Source organism: Miniopterus natalensis, chromosome 1, assembly GCF_054644295.1.
Source record: "Miniopterus natalensis isolate mMinNat1 chromosome 1, mMinNat1.hap1, whole genome shotgun sequence".
NCBI lineage: Eukaryota > Metazoa > Chordata > Mammalia > Chiroptera > Miniopteridae > Miniopterus > Miniopterus natalensis.
Genome location: NC_142081.1, coordinates 116,800,706 through 116,821,933, shown reverse-complemented (window position 1 = coordinate 116,821,933; position 21,228 = coordinate 116,800,706). Strand labels below are relative to the sequence as shown.

The window sequence follows — 21,228 nt, the reverse complement described above, 5'->3', positions numbered from 1 at the left end:
GCAGCAGGGAGGGTGAAGGAGGGAAAGACACTCACCTTCCTGCAAACGGGAATTTAAAAAGCTGGGGCAGCAATACTCATATCTGACAAATAGACTTCAACATGAAGGCCACAGCAAGGGAAAATAAGGTCCCTACACACTAAAGGAACGGATCCAACAAGGGGCATAACCCTGTAAGCACGTGTGCGCCCCAGACAGGAGCACCTCAATATGAAAAGAGCTTCTGCAGACGTTAATGGAGACATCGGCAGCAATGCAGCCATGGGAGGGACTCAACATCCCGCCCACCTCACTAGGGAGATCTCCCGGACAAAAATCAGCAAGGGAACAGGGACTCTAAGTGACACACTAGGTTAGATGCATTTAATCAACATTTACAGAACATTCCACCCCAAAGCCGCAGAAGAAACACTCTTCTCAAGGGCACACAGGACATTCTCAAAGATGGACACATGTTAGGATACAAAACAAGTCTCCACAAGTCCAAGAAGATTTAAATCACCTCAAGCACCTTCTTGAATACAGTGCCAGTGGGAATGCAGACTGGTGCGGCCACGGTGGAAAACAGTGTGCAGTTTCCTCAGAAAATTAAACATGGAACTGCCAATTAACCCAGCGAGCCCACTTCTAGGAATATATCCTAAGAAACCCAAACACCCTGTATCCATAGCAGCACAATTTACAACAGGTAAGATCTGGAAACAGCCCAAGTGCCCATCAGTAGATGAATACATTAAAAAACTGTAGCACATTTTCACCATGGAATACTACACAGCTATAAAAAAGGATCTCTCACCTTTTGAGTCAGCCTGGAGTGACCTGGAGAGTATTATGCTAAGTGAAATAAGCCAGTCAGAGACAGACAAGTACCACATGATCTCACTCAGATATGAATCTAATGAACAAAACAAACCAATGAACAAAATAGATCCTGAGTAGCACAGAACAGACTGACAAACCTCAGAGGGAAGGTGGAGGTGAGGGGTGGGGAGCGATTAACCTAAGAGTTTATATGCATATAAGCATAACCTGTGGGCACAGACAATAGTGTGGTGAGGGTTTGGAAAGGGGGGATGGTGCTAGGTAGAGGGGGTCAATGGGGGCAAAGGGACATCTGTAATACTTTCAAAAATAAAGATAAATTTAAAAATAACAACAAAAAAACCACACCACAGAACCTAAAAGTATATCCCAAACACAAAAAGAACTACAAAGAAATCTTAAATTGAATCCAGTTACTTTAGTGTTAGTAAAACAATATTTGCATTGTTATTTTGAAAAGATTTGATATACATATATTGTATGTTAAAGCAAATAAGTAATTATGTTGATGTTATTAGGATCTCAGGTTTGCAGGGTAAAAATATACAAATATACAATTATTTTTCCCCCAAACATTTTTATAATTTATATATTTTTCAAGATGTTAAGCAAAGATTTTATAATCTTCCATTGATTTGAAAACATCAGTATGAATTCATGATATATTTTTCCCTTTCTATGAAAATGTTTCCTAGTCTGTCCACTAAAAAGACCTGAAAGAAATGATGCCTAGTGGCAATGGGCTTTCCTACTCACTATCACCTAGATGGTGGTCTCTAAACACTATTTCTCAATAAAAGTAGCTAGACTTCCTTGCCCAGGTCTAAAACAGGACACTTACAAAATACCCCTTAAGTATCTTGTCATGCCAGAAAGAAAGGACCTATCAGAATACTAGGGCCGAAAAAAAAGATCATTATCCACAGGGGTTCCCACTCCCTAAAGATGGGACAATTTAAACATGACTACAGTGGATTGAATCACATATAACCCATGTGTTATAAATCTATACAATTCCGTGAGTTCATAAAGATGCTTAACAAAAAGTAAAACTATAAACATTTGGACGTAGCTCTTCTGAAAACTGGTGATGAAAGGGAAAGTATCAGGCACTAATTCTGATTTCCTCATAAAATCTGTACTTCAGAGTAATAATTGGATGAGAAGGGAAAAGTCTTTATAGAAGAATTCCAGCTAATCAGAGCTAAAGCAATAATAAAAATGTAAAACTCATCATGTTTCAAGCCTTAATAAGATAATGCATCCAAGCAATGAATCAAGGGATGCCAAAACCCTTCCATGAAAGGTGGATCAGGTTCATTCTGTCAATCTTTTGATTTTTGTGTATGTTTAAATGTTTCCATAATAAGTGTTTCCATCTTTAGGCTCCTTGTCCCTAGTATAGCACCTGGCATGTAAGAGTCAACTATTTTTTTTTTTTTATTGTGACTCAGTTCAGTCAGACCTTATCTGTGTTCCTCAAACAGCTCCCCATTTTTAGGAAATCTTTTGTTTCTGTCTAAACCTGTGCTGCTCACACTTCAATGTGCCTGAGGGTCGTGGAGTGGGACTGGAGGTTCTGCGTTTCTAATAAGCTCCAGATGGTGATGCGTTTCCTTGGCTGTGGACCGTGCTTTGGGTCTCAAGGATCTGAACCAGTGATGTAGTTAGTGGACAGGATGTGATCTCATATCCAACTACAGGAATAAGAAATAGAAATACATTATAGCTGTTTACTCATTCCACCCATTTTAGGGCACAGCATTGAAAAAAAATCTACCACATTGAGCACGTTGACCCGGCCCCTCAACCGCCACTGTTGGACGGGGCTGTGGGAGCCCCTGGCTGCCATCGGGCTGCGTCTGGGATGATGCCGCAGCCGGTCATGGCCCGGGGACGGCCACATGCTGCGGGAAACAGTGCGCGGGAAAGGCGGCAGAGAGCTAGGGCCAGACAGTATGTATTTGTTGGCTTTGTTGGCCACAGGGTCTGTTGGAACATGAGAGTAGACAATATGTAAACAAAAGGAAGGGGTTGTGTTCCAATAGAGCTTTATTCACTGCAATTCAAATTTCATATAATTTTCACATATCACACAATATTATTCTTCCTTTGATCTTCTACCAACATCTTAAAAATACAAAAAATGTTCTTAGTTCACAGGCTGTACAGAAACAGCAGGTTAGATTTCAGCCATAGTTTGCCAACCACTGGCTTAAAAGATGGAAAGACAACTATTCTTATTTTTGGGTTGTTGCTTTCTTACTGCTACTATATATTTTTTCAACCCACTCAAAAAGTGCATATTCTTAAAAAGTAGACCCCCAGCTCATGCTTTCTCAGAGCGCAGGGATCTTCTCAGGGGTGTTTTTAATCTCTCTCTGAGGGTGAATTCCAATACAAATCGGTATCTTCACACCAACATCTTTCAGCAACATTACCAGGTCTTAGCTCCCACAGAGAAGGTCATTACAACCAGCTACTGCAGTTCATGCTAAGGTATTCATTGGAGTGTTACTTAGAATAAATTTAAAAAACCAAACAAACAGTTAAATAGAAATTATGGAATTATGTGATTCTATCAGGTCACCACTAAGTGGAAAAATACTGGTAGAAGGATAGAATTTACAATGTGATCACGTTTTACGCATTTATGAAACAAGTGTGATTTGTAATATTTAACATCAATCTAAATACACTCACAGAGTTACTGAAAGATTAGAAATATATTTAACCCCGAGGTACCAAAGGAGTTTTAGAATAGACTCTATTTTTATAAGGTATCCTAAATGTCAGGCTACAGTTTGAAGCTGTGTATCATGTTCTTCAATATTAGAGTTCTGCTCAATCTAAGTTTTGGGTACAGCAAAAAGTTGAATTGTGGCTCAGTTATGTTCCACTGAGTTGCAAGAGAGCTTTAGCATATCAAGGATAAAGGGCTTCCACTCTTAAGGACAATCAGATCACGAATGGAATGAACCTTCTGTTGATAAACATAAATCCCAGGTATATAATCTACATCCTAAAGTCAAATTCATTCACAGAAAACCACTTGTACATATAATGTAAGCTGCTGCTGTAATGAAAAGCAAGCACTTCTCAAAGTCCATAAACTTTAATTCACCACTTTCTAATACCTTTCCTATTATACACCAAACATTATATAATGTTTCTATCATATATCCTTCCCTATTAATAAGTGGGTCCTTCTGGGCTTTCTTGGACCTTTCTTTCTGCAGAAAGAATTAGACTTTGCTCTAGGCTCTGAAATGGGACAGAATGGTCTATCAATTGAATGATCTCAATGTCCATTCTGAACTCAGAGACACTCCCTATCCCAAAATTGTGTAGAACCATATTTCCCAATGTAGCCTCCCTGAGTTTCTGCAGTGAGATCAAATAACAATGTCAAGATATAAAAATTAAATATTCCAAATTAAATTTTATAAAATATTTTCCAAATTATGTAAATATGTAGTGATGTTCCAAAATTAAAATAACTTCTCTCATTAATTTCCTAGTGACATAATTAAAGGATTATAATCTTAAAAAATTAAAATCCAAAATCTTTCTGTTGAAGTCCAAAAGGGCGAAAGTGTAAAAAAGTCCTGATGTCCTTGCGCATTACTAATCCAAAGAAATTAAAGTCCCGAATCCCACCTTAAAGGCCGGGGTCATTCTTTGCAGCGCCCCCTCCTGCCCGACTTCAGGGAGAGGAGCCCCGGGTCTGCGTTCCTTCGGCAGCTGGGCCTTTCCGGGGAGGCGAGCGCAGGACAGCGAAACCCTGTGTGTCCACCGCGGAGCGGCTCGGGAGCCCCCCTCGCGGGGACTCAAAGCACAAAAAATTTACACAGCAATTGTTTCCCACGCCTACACATTTTAGAAAACAAAGCAGTCCCCAACTTCCATTCCAGTTATCACACATACAGTCCTGGTCCAAAACCCAGAACTTAGTATTGTCAAAGACCATGCTAGAAACTCAGAAGGACCTAAACAAGGAATAATGGCTCCAACTTCACCCACATGCTGACCAGCCCGGGATGCTTGCTGGGCCCATGGTCATGGGAGACAAGTGCTGTCCCTCCACCCAGCAGGACAGTGTCAGTCAGTCTAGTAAGAAATGAGGAACGCCACACGCGACAAAGTGGGGAACTTTGCCATCACGCTGAGTGAAAGGTGCCAACCACAAGAGGCTACACAATGACTGATCCCGTTTCTAGGCAATGTCAAGAACGGGCAAATCCATAGGGAAAAATAAAAGCGGATTTGTCGTGACCAGTAGACCGGGGAGGGGAGAGTTGGGACTCAGGGCTTATATGAGCAGGGTTTCTTTTTGGTGTGATGGAAATACTCTGGAATTAGGGAGTGGTGATGGTTTGACAACATGGCTGATGGACTAAGAATCACTGACTTGTACACTTTCAAACAGTGAATGTTACGTTACATCCCAGTTTTTAAAAAGCAATTGGGAGAAACCCCCCATAGCGGTTCAGTCTGACCCCGTGGGATTCACTGTGCAGCCAAGATGTAACAGGGGCTGTAATTCACTCGCACACCCGGTTGTCATTTAAGAAATTCCTGCCTTTGTCTTTAGAGTGCGCGGTGGCCGCAGGCCCGGGGGCCTCACTGAGAGTCTCCCCGCAGCCTTTCCAGTCTCAGCTTTGACTTCGCGCTGCGGGCCCGCGTCCCGGCGCCTTCACGCTGCAGGGCGCTGGGCTCACCTCGGGACGCGGTCTCCACGCTGTCCCCGAGCCGGTGCTGGCCCCGGGCCACAGCGCCGCTCCGTTTGCTGTGACTGCCTCAGCAGGGAGCCTCGTCCCCAGGGAAGGCTGTCCCGCCCGCGGGTCCCCACGGCCGTCCCAGCTGGAGAACTGCAGCCAGTTCTGGGAGGAAATGGCCCTGCGAAGTGGCCCCGGCGGCCTCCGTGTCATCCCCGCCGCAGGGGTGTCCCCGGGCCCAGGCCTGGTGCCCGCGCTGCCCCGTTTCCTCCGCCCGCGGCTCCAGCGGGACGTCCCAGGGGCCCGCTCAGGGGCCTCTGCCCTTCCCTCCAGCGGCGCCGCGCCCTCTGCCGGCCTGAGCACTTTCTTCTTCCTTCCCATTGATCTTTGCTTGAGGCGTTTTCCTAATATATTCCTTTGGATTTTATTTTATGCAGTTTTCCACAGTGAGATGTGTGGGAACAGCAAGCTCTGCGCCTACCAAAAGCACCTGCTATTGAAACAGATTTTATCCACAACTAAATTTCCCGGATTAGATACCCCCCAGGAGAGATCATCCCATCAGACCACCATCTGTAAGAAAATCAATAACCCAGTCAATACACTCTTTCCTTTCCCTCCCTCCCTTATAGTTCATCTTTTCTGTGTCTTCCCTCCAATCTTAACCATAGTTTCTTGAACCCGTTTTCCCAGGTTACAGCAGACAATGAACGGTCTCCTTAGAGTCACTCATTTGTTTAGGTTTAACACTCACCTAACCTGACTTCCCCTTTCAAACCTGTCCTGATATTCTGTAGCCCATTCATCCATGTTCCAGCATGTATCAGTACTTCACAATTTTTTCTTTTAATACTTATCTAATGCCTCTGGGGAGTTTGTGGATGATAACTCTTTCATTGGGTATAGAATTTTTTATTTTTTGTTAATTCTCACCTGAGGGTATTTTTCCCATTTACGTTTAGACAGAGTGGAAGGGAGGGAAGGAGGGAGCGTGAGAGAGAAACACTGATGTGAGAGAAACACACATCGATTGCTTGCCTCCCACGCTCGCCCTGACTGGGGCCAGGGATGGAACCTGCATCCAGATCTGTGCCTTGACCAAGAATCAAAGCCTTTGGTGCACAGGCCAATGCTCTAACCACTGACACACACCGGCCAGTGCTAAAACTATTCTTTTAGTAAAAGTATCTTTTCACTAAAAATTGAAACAGCACACATATAGAAATGCTGTACACAGAACAGTTTATCATTAATCTTATAACAGCAAAGAAAAATGATTGATATTTTTTATGGCCCAAATGATATATTTATTTTTTAAATGGAACAAATGTTAGGCCAGTGTACTTCGGTACAACTGCTAATAATAAATACGTGCGTGGACCACACACACAATGGACTAATGGGCTGTAAGTAGCCTGATGTTGACCTGGACCCAGCTCCGACACGGAAAGGAAACTCTGGACACTGGCTTTACTTTTAGCTCCACTGAAATCCCAGCTCCACTTCTCTGACTGGACTAAGGGAGATGGGGCTTTGGAAACCCAGGGGTGTAATTCGTGGAAATAAAGCTTCTTACCAAACCTCATCCTCCAGTGGGGGCCTCCAGAAATGCTTCTTCCAGCGGTACCCCAAGACCACACTTCCACCGATAACAATTTGTTACAGAGCCAGAGAAAACTAACACACTAATAAAGGACACCTACTTTTAAAAACCCACTATCTACATAATCATAGAGAGATATTCTGTTTTTCCTTTGCAATTTCAACAAGAAGCAGATACCAACTCTTCTCCCACCCTTTTTTGAAACCCTGCTTGCATAAGAAAAATAATATTCTAGGCATTGGAAAAGAAGAAACAAAACTATCACAATTTATAGATTACATGTCTGTTCACGTAGAAAATCCAAAAGAATCTGCAGATAAAATATTCAAGTAAGAAAAAATGAGAGTTTTGCAAAATACTGAATCCAAGCTCAAAATGCAACATAACAATTTTATTTCTAAAAGCTGGCAAGAAAAAGAAAATTGATTTTTTAAATGGCGTTTATACTAGGATCAAAAGTATTAAATAATTGCGAATAAATCTAAAAAATGTATGCAAGATCTCTATGGAAAATATTTTTAAACATTGAGAGTTAATCAGACAAACTATTAAATAGTTTGGAAAATTCAATATTATACATGTCTTTTCTCCACAGTTTATTTACAGATACAATGCAATTCCAATCAGAATCCTTGCGGTATATTTTTAGTGCTTGACAAGTTGTTTATAAAAGGTTTTTGGAGCCTTTCCTGCTTCCTTCTCTTCCAAACATTTTGGCTCAAAGGCATGGGGACAGAGGCAGGGAGGTGCGGTGGCCCAGAGCGAGGTGCTGGAGCCCGGATGGAACGAGGAAGGCGTGAGTCTGGGAGGGCCCCCTGCACAGTGTTGGCGCTGGAGCCAGAGCACCCCGAAAGGCGGGCGACAGGGCAGGAGGGGTCAGACAGCAAGGTCAGGGGGCACCCCGCAGGCAGGACCGCCCAGCCTGGCCTTCAGAGCCGACAGGGTAAGTCATCTGCAGAAGAGGTGGCCCGGCGCAGGGCGAGGAAGGATGGGGTGAAGCGGGCACATGCCTGGAAGGGACAGCAGTGGAGACAACCCAGTGTGGGGGTCACAATCCAGGCGGGAGGGAGGGGACACGTGCGCAGGGGCAGGGGCGACAGAGCTGGTTACCCACAGGGAGCCTGACCAGATAATCAGATACTGCGGGTGGGGCCCGCTTACTGCCAGGAAAGGGACTAAGAACGGAAAGGAAACAACTAGCATGAACCCCGCGGGATAGATTGGTGAGAACTCCTGCTTTTCAATATATTCCCAGAGAACTGCAGACGCGTGTGCGCGGATGTGCGTGTCCTCTGCACACACACGGTCCCTGCTGCTCTGAGGGGCCCGTGAGCAATGAGCCCGGGAGCGGCGCGCACCCCACAGCCAGCGCCGGGCCTTGGTCTCTAAACGTCCTCGCCCCTAAGAGGAGTCGGGGCTTTTATGGGAAAGGCTGATTCCAGGGCTGGGCAGGAAACCGCAGGGCGAGCCTGGAACATCCTGTGCCCAGAGAGCAAGGAAGAGCTCAAGGGAAAATGGGGACAGGTCAGAAAGACAGGAGGGCACCCCGAAAGGCCACCACGGGCCCAATGGGGGGAATTAAGCACCAAAACAGTCAGCTTTCCCTTCTCCCTCGTGCCCACTTGTCTTTAACTGTCTCGGTGCAGAAGGGATGGCGGGATGAGGGCCCCAGCACCTGGCAGACAACATGGTACCGGCTGATTCCAGCAGGAATCATCGCGGGCGCTGTGCCAGCTGCGAGAAATTCAGAGGAGGGGCCAGGTATTGGCACCGCTCAGAGGACCCCGCACAAGGGATCTGTGACATACAGAACATAAATAGGAACTTCACTGTGGGCAGGCCTGGCAGACGCTTCTTAACCGCACGCTCCAGGTCAACAGCGCCAGGCCTGGAGCCGAGCGTGTGCCCCAGGTCGGCTGTGCTGGAAGATCCGCGTCGCTGCGGGACGCGCCCGCCCGGGCGGCATAACCTGCGCTGCGTGAGGGAGCTCCACGCGGCCCCGAACGGGAGTCCACAGAATAGCTGCCTGCACTCTTCAAACTGGAAGTCAGGAAAAGCAAAGGAAGCCTGAAGACTGTCCCAGATGAAGGAGACTAAAGAAACGGGACAATGGGCACAACACAGCGTCATGGATTTTCTTTGACTATAAAGGATATTACCGAGACAATAGGAAAATCTAAATGATATCCAAGATTACATATTAATACTGAACCAATTTTAATTCCCCCATTTTGATAATTATACCGCAGTTAGGTAAGATAATTCCATTTTCATAGGAAATGCACACTAAAGTACTGAGGAGTAAAGAGGCATGTTTGTAACTTTCAGATTTTATATATATGTGTGTGTGTGTGTATGTGTCATACCTACATTTATATGTGTGTGTGTGTGTGTATGTGTCATACCTACATTTATATTTATCTAGGAAGAGAGGAGGGAGGAAGGGTAAAGCAAATGTAGTAAAATGTTAGCATTTGGGGGATGGTACCCAGGAATTCTTTTTACTATTCTTGCAACTTTTTTGTAAGTCTGAAACTGCCAATACAGAGTTTTCTAAAAGAAAAATAAATTGAGAAAAATAATTTTAACAAATTGTAACCCATTGAATAAAATAAACCATGAGCCTATATTGATAAATGAGTCAATCAGAAGTGTGGGGAAGAGATAGCTCCATAGTCCCAAAGTACTTCCCTATAAAACACTAATTGCTTGTAAAGTGAGGAGGGAACATTACAGAGGAGAAACCAAGCAGGTACCACCCTCCCTGACCCACATTAACATCACCAAGAATGGCAGAGCAACAGCGTAGGCCCCACCACAGGACACAGTTAGAGGAGTGTAGGACGACTTCTGTGATGCTGGGGCTAAAAATGCATAACCGAAATCTCATCATAAGGAAACATCAGAAAATCCACCTGAAGGACAGTCTACGTTACGGAGCTTACTCTTCAAAAGACTCAAGGTCACGAAAGTCAAGGAAAGACTAAGGGCCTGCTCCAGACTGAAGGAGACGAACACACACTACAGCTAAATGCAACCCAGGGATCTGAACAGGATCCTTTTGCTATAACAGACACTACAGACAAGTGGCAAAAATGGAAAAGAATATGAGGATGAAATAATAGAATGTATTCGTGTTAATTCCTGATTGTGAGGGTGGTCTGGTAGCAAGTGGAAGGTACTGACTGGTAGGAAATAAACACTAAAGGAATCGGGTGTTGGCATAATGTCAGCAATTTACTCTCAAAAGGTTCAGGGGAAAAGAGTTCTTTGTACTAAAACTTGGAGCTTTCTCTAACTTTAACACTATTTCTAAAAAATAAATCAATAGAAAAGGGAAGAAGCCTTAGGCAAACTTTATTTCCCCACATGGAAAGATGTATGAATCAGGGTCTAACGTGACATGCGATGAGTCTAATGGCAATATAACTAACAATTGTAATACATGCCAACATTGATGGCAGCCACAGCAGCAGATATAAAAGTGATGTCTGTCTAAATCTTTAGGATCAAATATAGTGATAAAATTGGAATAGATAAAAAAGCTATCAATTAACACCACTAAAGTGTGAAGGACATTTTGGTGGTTTGGGTGTGGTTTAAACAGCTGGTATTTGGGCAGTTCCAGTATATAAACCTCCATAGTGCTGGCTTTCAGTTAGAAAACATGCTTGAAACTTAGATGCCAAGAAACATAGTTTAAAATACTATAAATTTTCATCACACACATGATCCAATAATATTTTTCTTTAATAAAGATCTCACATGTTATGCGTTTAATGGAAAACAATTATTGAAATGTTATGTAAACAGTCCAGTAAATAAATTTTTACTATTTGTTTCAGATCATATAATTTTTCTTCAAAATCTGTGCATATTCTCGTGACATTTTCACAAGTAGATCTTGATGTGAAGTTCACTGAGTAACGGATCCGACAGGATAAGCTCTAAAGGATTCAGATTCAAATGCAGCAGCACCTGGAAAGAAAAGGAAAATTATATTCTTTATCTACACTACCACTAAGTATAAGTGTTAAGAAGAATGAAAACATCTGTATATGACGACAGTGCACAGCACAAGGTTACTGTGGCCTGTGGTCTGCCCGAGGATGCACACGGGATGAAGTGCTACTGTGGACACGAACAGCAGTGTGCTGGTTGCCAGAGGGAAGGGGGTGGGGGGCGAAGGGGGGTCTTAATATACGGTGATGGGAGAAGATATGACTCTGAGTGGGGGCACACAGAGGAATATACAGATCTTGTAACAGAAACCCACCCCTGAAACCTATATGTTCATATTAACCATTGTCCCCCCAATAAGTTTAATAAAGTGTTATATATAAAACCAAACCAAAACAAAAATAAACAAAACAGAATTGCTACCATGGCTAAGTAGCAGGCATCTGGCTGCCTTGAGGTTCATTCATTCACTCAACAGCCACACAGTAAGGAGCACGGCGGGCGCTGGAGTTAGAGGGGAAGCTGCTCAGGCCAGCCCTGGACAGTCACCCGCTGTAAACTGAACAGACGGAGGAGCAGGCAGTTTCCACTCAGAGCCGCATGCACCGTGGCGAATATAAAACAGGGCCCCCCTGGGGCACACAGAAGGGACATTCCAGTTGTGTGTCAGCATGGCTGGCCTCTGGGGAGCGGGGATGTGTAAGTTGATACCCGAAGGACACGGGAAACCTATGCCAGAAAGAGAAGGGCAGCAGGTGCCAAGACTAGGGGCGAGGGGGGCTCCTGTGGAGCCGAATCGCCTCGTTTGCCAGACGCTGGAGCAAAGGGGCGGAGGAGGGGAAGTAGCGCCTAGAGACAAGTCTGAGTTATTTGGCCAAAACAATGGACTTGGTGTTTTTACTCCATGCAAAGGAATCTGGAGATTTTCCTGAGGGCAGAGGTAAGTGACTGACAAAGTCAGTGACTGGAGATCTAAATGTCGCCCCCGGGTGATAGCTATGAGAACTGTAGCTGCTTCACTAAGTCCTGGTCCCTGGTGAAAACCTGAGAAGTGGGTGACGCCCAGGTTTCTGGCAACAGTTTCAGCTGACATTCCATCAGCATCACAGAGGAGAGGAAGGGGGTGGCCAGAAAGGAGAGATGCACGGCCCGGCTGGGTGGCCCAGCTGTAGGACTGTCCCTTGCAACTGAAGGTTGCAGGTTCGATTCCCATCAGGGCACATACCTAGGTTTCTGGTTTGCTCTCGGGTGGGGGCAGGAACGGGAGGTAATCAATCGATGTTTATCTTTCACATCAATGCTTCTCTCTCTCTCTAGCTCTCTCCCTCCCTCCCTCTCTCTCTAAAATCAGTAAAAACATCTCCTCGGGGGAGGATTTAAGAGAGAGAGAGATACACGGAGTTTTGAGGCTTCTAAAAGCTACGGGACGCGATGAGAAGATGCAGAATAATCGGATCTTCCTCACGCTGCGCTTTCGCTGTTCACTCGCTTTGGACAAGAAAACACGTGGTGCAGTCAGTGCCTGTCACCCGGACATGGAAAATGCCCTTCCCCACTTACAGTGTGTTTCAGAAATCAATGATGTTTCAATTTAATTAGCAAATTTTGGTAACATACCTTCTTTTAGTTTTCTACTTAGAGTTTTTTTCAAGCTCCTGCTGCATCTGCAGGAAGTCAAATATATTTATACTCTTTCAGTTTAATAAGAGACATTATTAGAGAAAGAGCTTATGAAATGCGTCCTTTAAATAATGCTTTTAGAGACTAGACCTAACTTGGGATTGTGTAAACAGAAAAATAATCACATAAATAAAATAATTTTAGATAACAGAAAGCATGTATATGTAATGCTATTGAGATTAACCTGATAAAAAGCATAATTAATCTTGGTCTATTGAATAAACATAACTTCAGAAAAGTGATGTTTCATCCCATTGGTTCAAAGAAGTTCAATCGAGTCAAGTCATATTTCACACTGAGTGCATTACTTTGCAAGTCTTAGAAAAACTGCCCTTTTTAAAAGTTTTGGGGCTTGTTTTCCATTTTAATGAAGTTTTCCTTAAAGTGACTTTTCTATTCTTATAGTTTTAGAAAATTAAAATCTCAAAGTATGTTCTATGCCATTAATTTTTCAACCTAAAATGACAAAAGCGGTACTGTCATAGGTCGTGTGAAAATTCTACCAGCAAAAATAAATAAATAAATAAAGCTACTTTGCTGTCTGTTCTATGACTGAAACATTTCTTTCTAGGAATTAGGGATAAATTTGGAAACATTCAACTAATTATAATTATAGTCTTCTTCACTATAAAATGTGTGGGGATATTGCAAATGGTATTACATATCCCAATCTAGAGTATTCTTAACTTAAGCCTTTCCTGTAAAAGGTATCTTCTCCCTAAATGCCTGAAACAGGGTTTAAAATACTCTGCTAAACATAAACACTGTGGCAATCATGATAATGTGATACCCAATGCCTTTCCAAATTTTAGGTGTGAAGACAAATTTGTTGCCTGAGATGTTCCCCAGTATTTTCGGAGGCTGTTCTCCGTCACACTTTACAAGAGCATGAGCGACAGGCCTTATTACACGGAGAGGGTGGCAGCGACCTTGCTCGACAGGCCTTGTGGTGCTAACTCAGCACCTCACAGAGAGAGGCCTTTACTGAATCAATTTTATGTTACCATTAATAAACAATATGTGCAATGTAAAGCACATTTTTACACAAGTTGAATTAAGAAACCACTAATGTAACTACCTTTTCCCCAAAAAGCACTTTTCCTAAATATTTTACTTCTGTGACATTTATGCTTATTTCTAAGTGAGGATTCTGTTCAGATGGTGGAAGGAGCTTGAAGTCCAACATTCATAAGGAGAACACATCTGCAATTTTATTTATATTTTTCCATTTACCAAAAATATAGAAAGGCGAGGAACTTATGCACATAAAAACAATGCATCGGCAACTTTAAATTCAAAGGACTTATAATTAGAAGGATTTTTCTCACTACTGGTAGTTCTCAAACTATATCCCATAGGAACCTGAGTTTCCACCGGGGACAAGTTAGGACTGCAGAGCCTGAGTCTCCATCCCTCCTTTAGCTAGACAGCTCTGAGTCTCTGTTTTATATAATACAGTTTCATGAAGAAAAAATTTTTTTAAAGTTCTAGTCCTTGAAAGAAAATTGTTTAAGGTATGAAAATCACTGATTTAGTCCAAGTCCCCAATTCTACATCAGAGTCAACAAAGGCTCAGAGAGATTGTAGGTCGATGGCCCGAGGTCACGAAGCCAACCGGCTGCAGGCAGAAGCGGGTCTGCGTCTCCCTCCTGAGCCTCGGGCTCCGTGGCAGCGGCTTCCTCACACTCAGGAGAGACACACGGGCTTTAAGCAGAACTCAGAGGAAACCAGCGCGGGAACTTTGCCGTGAGCTCAACAACGTTTCGGCAGGGGACGCGAAATAGCAGCTTTCTAACTAAACTGCACGTTTCAATGTCATGAATAAAAATCAAGGGACGGAAATTAGCATCACGTCTCCTCTTAGGAGCGGCCGGGACACTCGGTTTATAAAGCGCAGGACAAGAAACGAAGGAGAAAGTCTTCAGTTAAACCGAACAAGCTGAAATGGAGGAAATTCTTCCTTAAAAGAACGACTCCTTCCCCCAAAAAACCTGGTTTACCAAACCCATCAAGACGTGAGTGATCCATGTTGTGGGTCCCCTGTAGCAGAATTTAAAACCCGCAGCAGGTCTCTGTAGCACCTAGCAGGCTGCTGTCCCACTTTCTCCTCCTCAGTCGGTGTGAACGACAGACACGCGCTAATTCCCACGGTGATTTCAGCATCAGAAAGGGCAGGGCCCGCCTCCCTGCCTTCCTCTCACAGGAGGACCTGGGCTCTCTCCACCCGCCCCTAGAGCAGGGGTTTGCCTGGTGGGCGAGTCCGAGAGAAGGAACTGAGGTCACTTGCCTGCTCGGGGCTCTTCCTGGAGAAGCTGTGTCGCCCAAGGGCCAGCAGTGGGTCCCCCACACCTCCCGCTGAGCAGCCTCAGGCGATGCGCTGGGAACCCAGCGGGAGGGCGGCTGTCTGCCCGCAGCCCCTGCTCTCATCTCAGAGGGGAAGGGGGGGGTCACTTGCCACCTTCCTGCCACAGCTCCAAGAAAGGTGACTCCACAACCCTCACAGAAAGGTTTTCTTCTTCCCCGACTTCTACTTAATGTGCATTGTCCAGAACCCAACAAAGGCTCCCCTGCTCGACACACTAAATGGTCCACACACCAGGCCCTCAGGTGGGCTTACTGGAACGCGCAGGAGAGGCAGGGTGGGGGAGAACAGGGACAGGCCCACAGCTGCAGCAGGCTGAGCCCACAGCCCCAGCAAACCCAGTGGTTGCGGATGGGTTAGGGTGCAGCCCCCACACTGCAGACCAGCAGAGGGCAACAGTCCAGCAGCATCCCTAGCCCCACCCCAAAATCCAGGTCCCTGCCCAGTTGCAGCAGACCAGTAGCAGCAGCAGAGACAAGTCTCCAGCCCCCTGGCCGCAGCACTGTGCTGCCAGTGGCCACGGGGAATGAGGCCGCAGCTCAGTGGGCTCACAAACTAGCTCCCCTCAACTGGCCACATCCCCCTGCCCGCCACGCTGGTGGCGCCCTGAGACCCAGGCAACCCGGATCCAGCACCAGCACCCACCACCCTGGTCAGCCTGCTGCCACCACTCCCATGTCCAAGGCTAAGCCTCCCACACCTTGAATCACTGCACCCCCTCCCCAAGCTTCAGTAGCACAGTAAGAGAAAACAAATCCTGTGCTACGGCACCACCTACTGGAACACTAAAGAAAGACCCCAAGTTATCAACCTGCTGAATTGTGGGAACCAAATGTCCCTAAGTAAGAAAAGGGTTCACTACTTCAAATGCACCAGCAGAGAAACAACCCATTAAGCAGCATGGACCACCAAGGTAACGCTAACAAAGAAAGAAAATGACAGTTCTCCAGAAAGAAACTCAAAATAACGGCTGGTTGTGATACAAATGAGAGAGAAATCAAAATAGCAGTCATGAAGAAACTCAACAAGACAAAAGAAAACTCAAAAGGCAGTTCAATGAGCTCAGAAATAAAATTAATGAACAGAAGGAGTACTTTACCAAACAGGAGAAAACTATAGAATGAACCAAACAAATTCTGGAGCTTAAAGAACTCCATAAAGGAGATGAAGAATGGATATATTAATAACCATGATACACAATGAAGCCTACTTGCTATTTCAAGACTCCCTACCATTGCCATCTTAGTCACCAGTCATTCAAGTGCTGGCAAGATATACAGACATAAGTGACCCTCATTTTAAAAATTCAAATATATCGGCAAACATACTGCTGCGAGAGATGTCTGAGATTTTGATGCCTACGTTTTCTTCAAGGATTTTCATGGTTTCACAACTTAAGTCTTTTATCCATTTTGAGTTTATTCTTGTGTATGGTGTGAGTTGGTGGTCTAGCTTCTTTCTTTGCATGTCCCTGCCCAATTTTCCCAGCACCATTTATTAAAGAGACTGCCCATTGTATGCTTTTGCCTCCTTTGTCAAATATTAATTGAGCATAGAGGCTTGGGTCCATTTCTGGATTCTCTGTTCTGTTCCACTGATCTATATGCCCGTTTTTGTGCCAGAACCAGGCTGTTTTGATTACAGTGGCTTTGTAATATAACTTGGTATCTAGTATTGTGATCCCTCCAACTTTGTTCCTCTTTCTCAAGTTTGCCGTGGCTATTTAGGGTCCTTTTGGGTTCCATATAAATTTTTGGAGAGTTTGTTCTAGATCTGTGAAATATGCCTTTGGTATTTTAATAGGGCTTGCACTGAATTTATGGATTGCTTTGGGTAGCATGGACATTTTAATGATGTTAATTCTGCCAACCCATGAACACAGTATATTCTTCCAGTTGTTTATATCTTTCTCTATCTCTTTCTCTCTTTTTAACATATCTTTATTGATTTCACAGAGAGGAAGGGAAAGGAAGAGGGAGAGATAGAAACATCAATGATGAGACAGTTATCATTGATCGACTGCCTCCCTCACACCCCCTACTGGGGATTGAGCCCACAACCCAGGCATGTGCCCTGACTGGGAATTGAACTGAGATCTCCTGGATCATAGTCAATGTTCAAGTGCTGAGCCATGTCCAGCCAGGCCTCTATTTTTTTTTCGTCCTATAGTTTTCTGAGTACAGGTCTTTTACCTCCTAGGTTGTTTATTCCGAAGTATCTTAAATTTTTTGTTGCAATGGTAAATGGAATTGCTTTTTTAATTTCCCTTTCTGAGAGTTCACTATTGGTGTATAAAAATGCCTCACACTGAGCCAGCGGAGCTCAGAGGTTGAGCATCGAACTATGATCCAGGAGATCGCAGTTCGATTCCCAGTCAGGGCACATGCCCAGGTTGTGGGCTTGATTGCCAGTGGGGGGCATGCAGGAGGCAGCTGATCAGTGACTCTCTCATCATTGATGTTTCTATCTCTCTCTCTCCTTCTACTCTTCCTCTCCCTGAAATCAATAAATACATATATATGTTAAAAGTGCCTCACACTGATCAGAATGGCTATCATCAACAAATCATTAAGTGACAAGTGTTGGTGAAGATGTGGAGAAAAGGGAATCTTAGTACACCGTTGCTAGAATGTAGACTGGAGCAGCCACTATAGAAAACAGTATGGAATTTCCTCAAAAAATTAAATATGGAACTGCCACTTGACCCAGTGATTCCACTTATAGAAATATATCCTAAGAAACCCAAAACACCAATCAGAAAGAATTGATGCACCCTATGTGCATAACAGCTCAATTTACAATAGCTAAGATCTGGAAACTGCCCAAGTGCCCATCAGGAGATGAGTGGATAAAAAAGCTGTGGGACATTCACACCATGGAATACTATGCAGCTGTCATAAAGGAAGGATCTCTTACCCTTTGAGACAGCATGGAGGGACCTAGAGAGTATTATACTAAGTGAAATAAGCCAGTAAAAGAAAGACAAGTATCACATGATCTCACTCATATGTGGAATCTAATGAACAAAATAAACTGATAAACAAAATAGATCCAGAGACATAGAAGTATAGAACAGACTGATGAATTTCAGAGGGAGGTTGGGGGTTGGGTAGTGGGGAGAAGGGAGACATTAATCGAAGAACTTATATGCATATATGCATAATCCATGGACACACTCAACAGTGTAGAGAAGGCCTGGGGTGGGTGGGCCAGAGGGGGCCGATGCTGGGTGGAGGGGACCAGTGGGGGAGGGGGGAAAAGGACATCTGCAATACTTTCAATGATAAAGATAAATTTAAAAAGTAAATTAATTAAAAATTCATATATCTCCTTAATTTAACTATTTAGAAAATGTACAACTGCTCTGCAAGACATTTTATAAAAATTGAAATAAAAATGCTATAAGTAAAGTAGCAATTAAGAACATTCTCTCACATAAGAAGATGACAAAAAATGTTCACTTAAAAACAGAAATTAATCCTTTTAGTATTACAAGATTATTTAATTCATAAAAAGGGTTCTTGAGGCAGGAGTCCCCAAGTTCTATTTTGTAGTAGAATTTCTAGAGGGTACAAAATTATTATCAGCATTTTCAACAAAAAGTGTCTCCTGGACTGGCATCGTGCCAGGAGTGCTGTGTAAAGATCTCTCCTGTTGGTTCTGCTTGAGAAGTTCATTTTTGACCTCTGCCATCCTCTCCTTAGTCCTGTGAAGATTGTAAACAACAAATGCTTAGTATTTTATTTTTCCCTAAGTGACCTGCATTTTTTTAAGTAGCCACAATAGTAAACGGAATTTCCCTTTTTAACAATGAAAATGTGTTGGAGCAGGCCTTCTATATTCAAGTATAGGTTCTAAATTGTCCTAGAGAAGCACTATGTTTCTAGGGAGGGGGGAGGGGGTTCCTCACTAACAAGTAATCCAAAGCAGGGAGGGGAGAGAAATGGCTGTGATGTGGGCGCTTCTCAGGTGACACTTGCTGCCTCCTGGAAGGACTGTACCTACAAGATTCTGGAGGATGCCCTTGGGCATATCTAGTGAACCACTTGAGAGGTTTTTTTAAATAATCCCTCAAAGACACTGTCAAGCATTTGCTTTCACCACCCCTGTACAATACACTCATTACCTTGGAGATTTTAAACATTTCCCATGGACGCATAATTTAGAGCAACAACCTCTATGGGAACAAGACAGCCTCGCTGGGGATCAAAATGAACGAAAACAGCTCCAGAGGCCATCAGCTTGTAACCCTGTTCCCAAGGCACCGGAGCTGGGAGCCCCCCTTTCTGTCTCCCCGCCCCCCCTCAGGGCTCCACCACATTCTCTTCAACAACTGTGTCAATCATACCGCCCTTCACCCCTGTTCATCTTTCCCCATTTACCCTGCAGGCCTTTGAGCAGAAAAACTATAAAGGATAGTTTGTCTCAAGGCGCCCTCCAGTGATAATAACAAAGGTCACAGTGAAGAAAGTAAATTTACCAAGCGCCAGAATGTGCCCAGCACTTAACCCTTTCAGTTTAAGTTATTTTCCAAAAGTAGTTAAACTCATTAATATTTCTATTTAGAGTAATTACAATATGCAACTTTATAAAAATATCGCTGTCTAAATTATAAAGCTTCAAAAACAGCTTAAAGACTAGTACATCATGTAGGTTAACTTAGGAAAATATTATGGGGGGAAAAAGTAAAATGGGGAAGAGATGCAAACTGTCCTGGACAAACATTTGATAGACAAGTTCATTTACTAAGATAATTTTCCAAAATTATACTACTTAATTAGCTTCCATTTCTACTAATCTCACGAACCTGGCTTGATAAAAATTATGCTTTAGAAACTAATTAATGAGGTAAATTTATTTTCTCTGATTTTGTGTTTTGACTTACTCGAGTAGTAGACTTGGCAGTGACTTTGTCCATTGGTTTTCTCTCTGGTGGAGTTGGTTATATTTTTCCAATTTGGGAAGTTCAGATTCCAGATCTTCAATTATGGGTTCCAACTCCCTTCTTAATGAAGCTTTACTATGTGGCTTTTGTTGAGGTAATGGATCCATCTGAAGCAAATAAGAAGGATACACTTTTTAAAAAAGTATAATTTGAATAATTATATTTGTTTCCTTTAATTTTGAGTCAATAATTCACAGAGCAGCTTTAAACATGAAACTAAGCTAGTTTAAAATATTATGTCAACTAAATTAAATCTAAATTATAAAAATAAAGTTAAATCTTCCTTTTTTATTTAAATTTTATATTGTTAACACTATTGTACATGTCCCCCGTTTTCTGCCCCTTGGCCGCCTCTAACCAGCCCCCACCCCCCTCCCACCTTGGCCATCACCACAGTGTTGTCTGTGTCCATGGTCTATGCATAGATGTTCTTTAGCTAATCCCTTAACCTTCCTTTCTCCAGGCCCTCCGAACCCCCTCCCCTCTGACATCTGTCAGTCTTGTCCATTTATCCGTGCCTCTGGTTCTATTTTGTTCATCAGTTTATTTTGTTCATTAGATTCCATATATTAGTGATGTCATATGGCATTTGTCTTTCTGACTTGCTCATTTCACTTAGCATAAAATCTTTCTTTTACTAGTACTCATGCATTCTGATAACTCAAAAAATAATAGAATCAATTTATTTTTAAAAATTGAACAACAGGACTTAATAATAGTATAATTTTTAAATCAAAATTTTTACTTTTCTTCCTTATAGTCCTGTTTTACATCAACTGGTCTTAAAAATAAAATGATCCTCTAGTAAGAATCATTCTGAATGGTCAATTTAGTGATAATAATGATGGAAATTAAAATACTGAAATGAGAAACATGCCACCTTCCTTCCTGAAATCTACAGAACAAATTGATATTAAGGGAAGTGGGGGAAACACATACAATGTCTATGTCCAAAGTGAAATTTGCAGTGAAATGAAATAAAGCACATTAAAGATCAAGAAATTAACCTGTAACAACAGATAGGCTTGTTTTAATTTTTTGTTTAAATGCTTTATTTCTCCCTCGCCAATCGTGTGTTCATACTGTTCTATTTTTTTTCTGAGCATTTTTGCTTTTTGTTTCCACTTCTGTTTTTTAT

The 21,228-nt window shown here is 43.1% G+C and overlaps 1 long non-coding RNA gene across 1 annotated transcript; it reads right to left on the bottom strand.

The window, feature by feature from the left end:
• Nucleotides 1–10,881: 10,881 nt before the first annotated feature.
• LOC148094366 (uncharacterized) lies at nucleotides 10,882–21,161 on the bottom strand. Its single transcript, XR_015715758.1, has 3 exons — nucleotides 21,098–21,161; nucleotides 20,031–20,197; nucleotides 10,882–11,121 (listed from the first exon to the last, which is right to left on the bottom strand). It is a non-coding gene; the product is annotated as an uncharacterized LOC148094366 (long non-coding RNA).
• Between the last annotated feature and the right edge of the window lie 67 nt (nucleotides 21,162–21,228).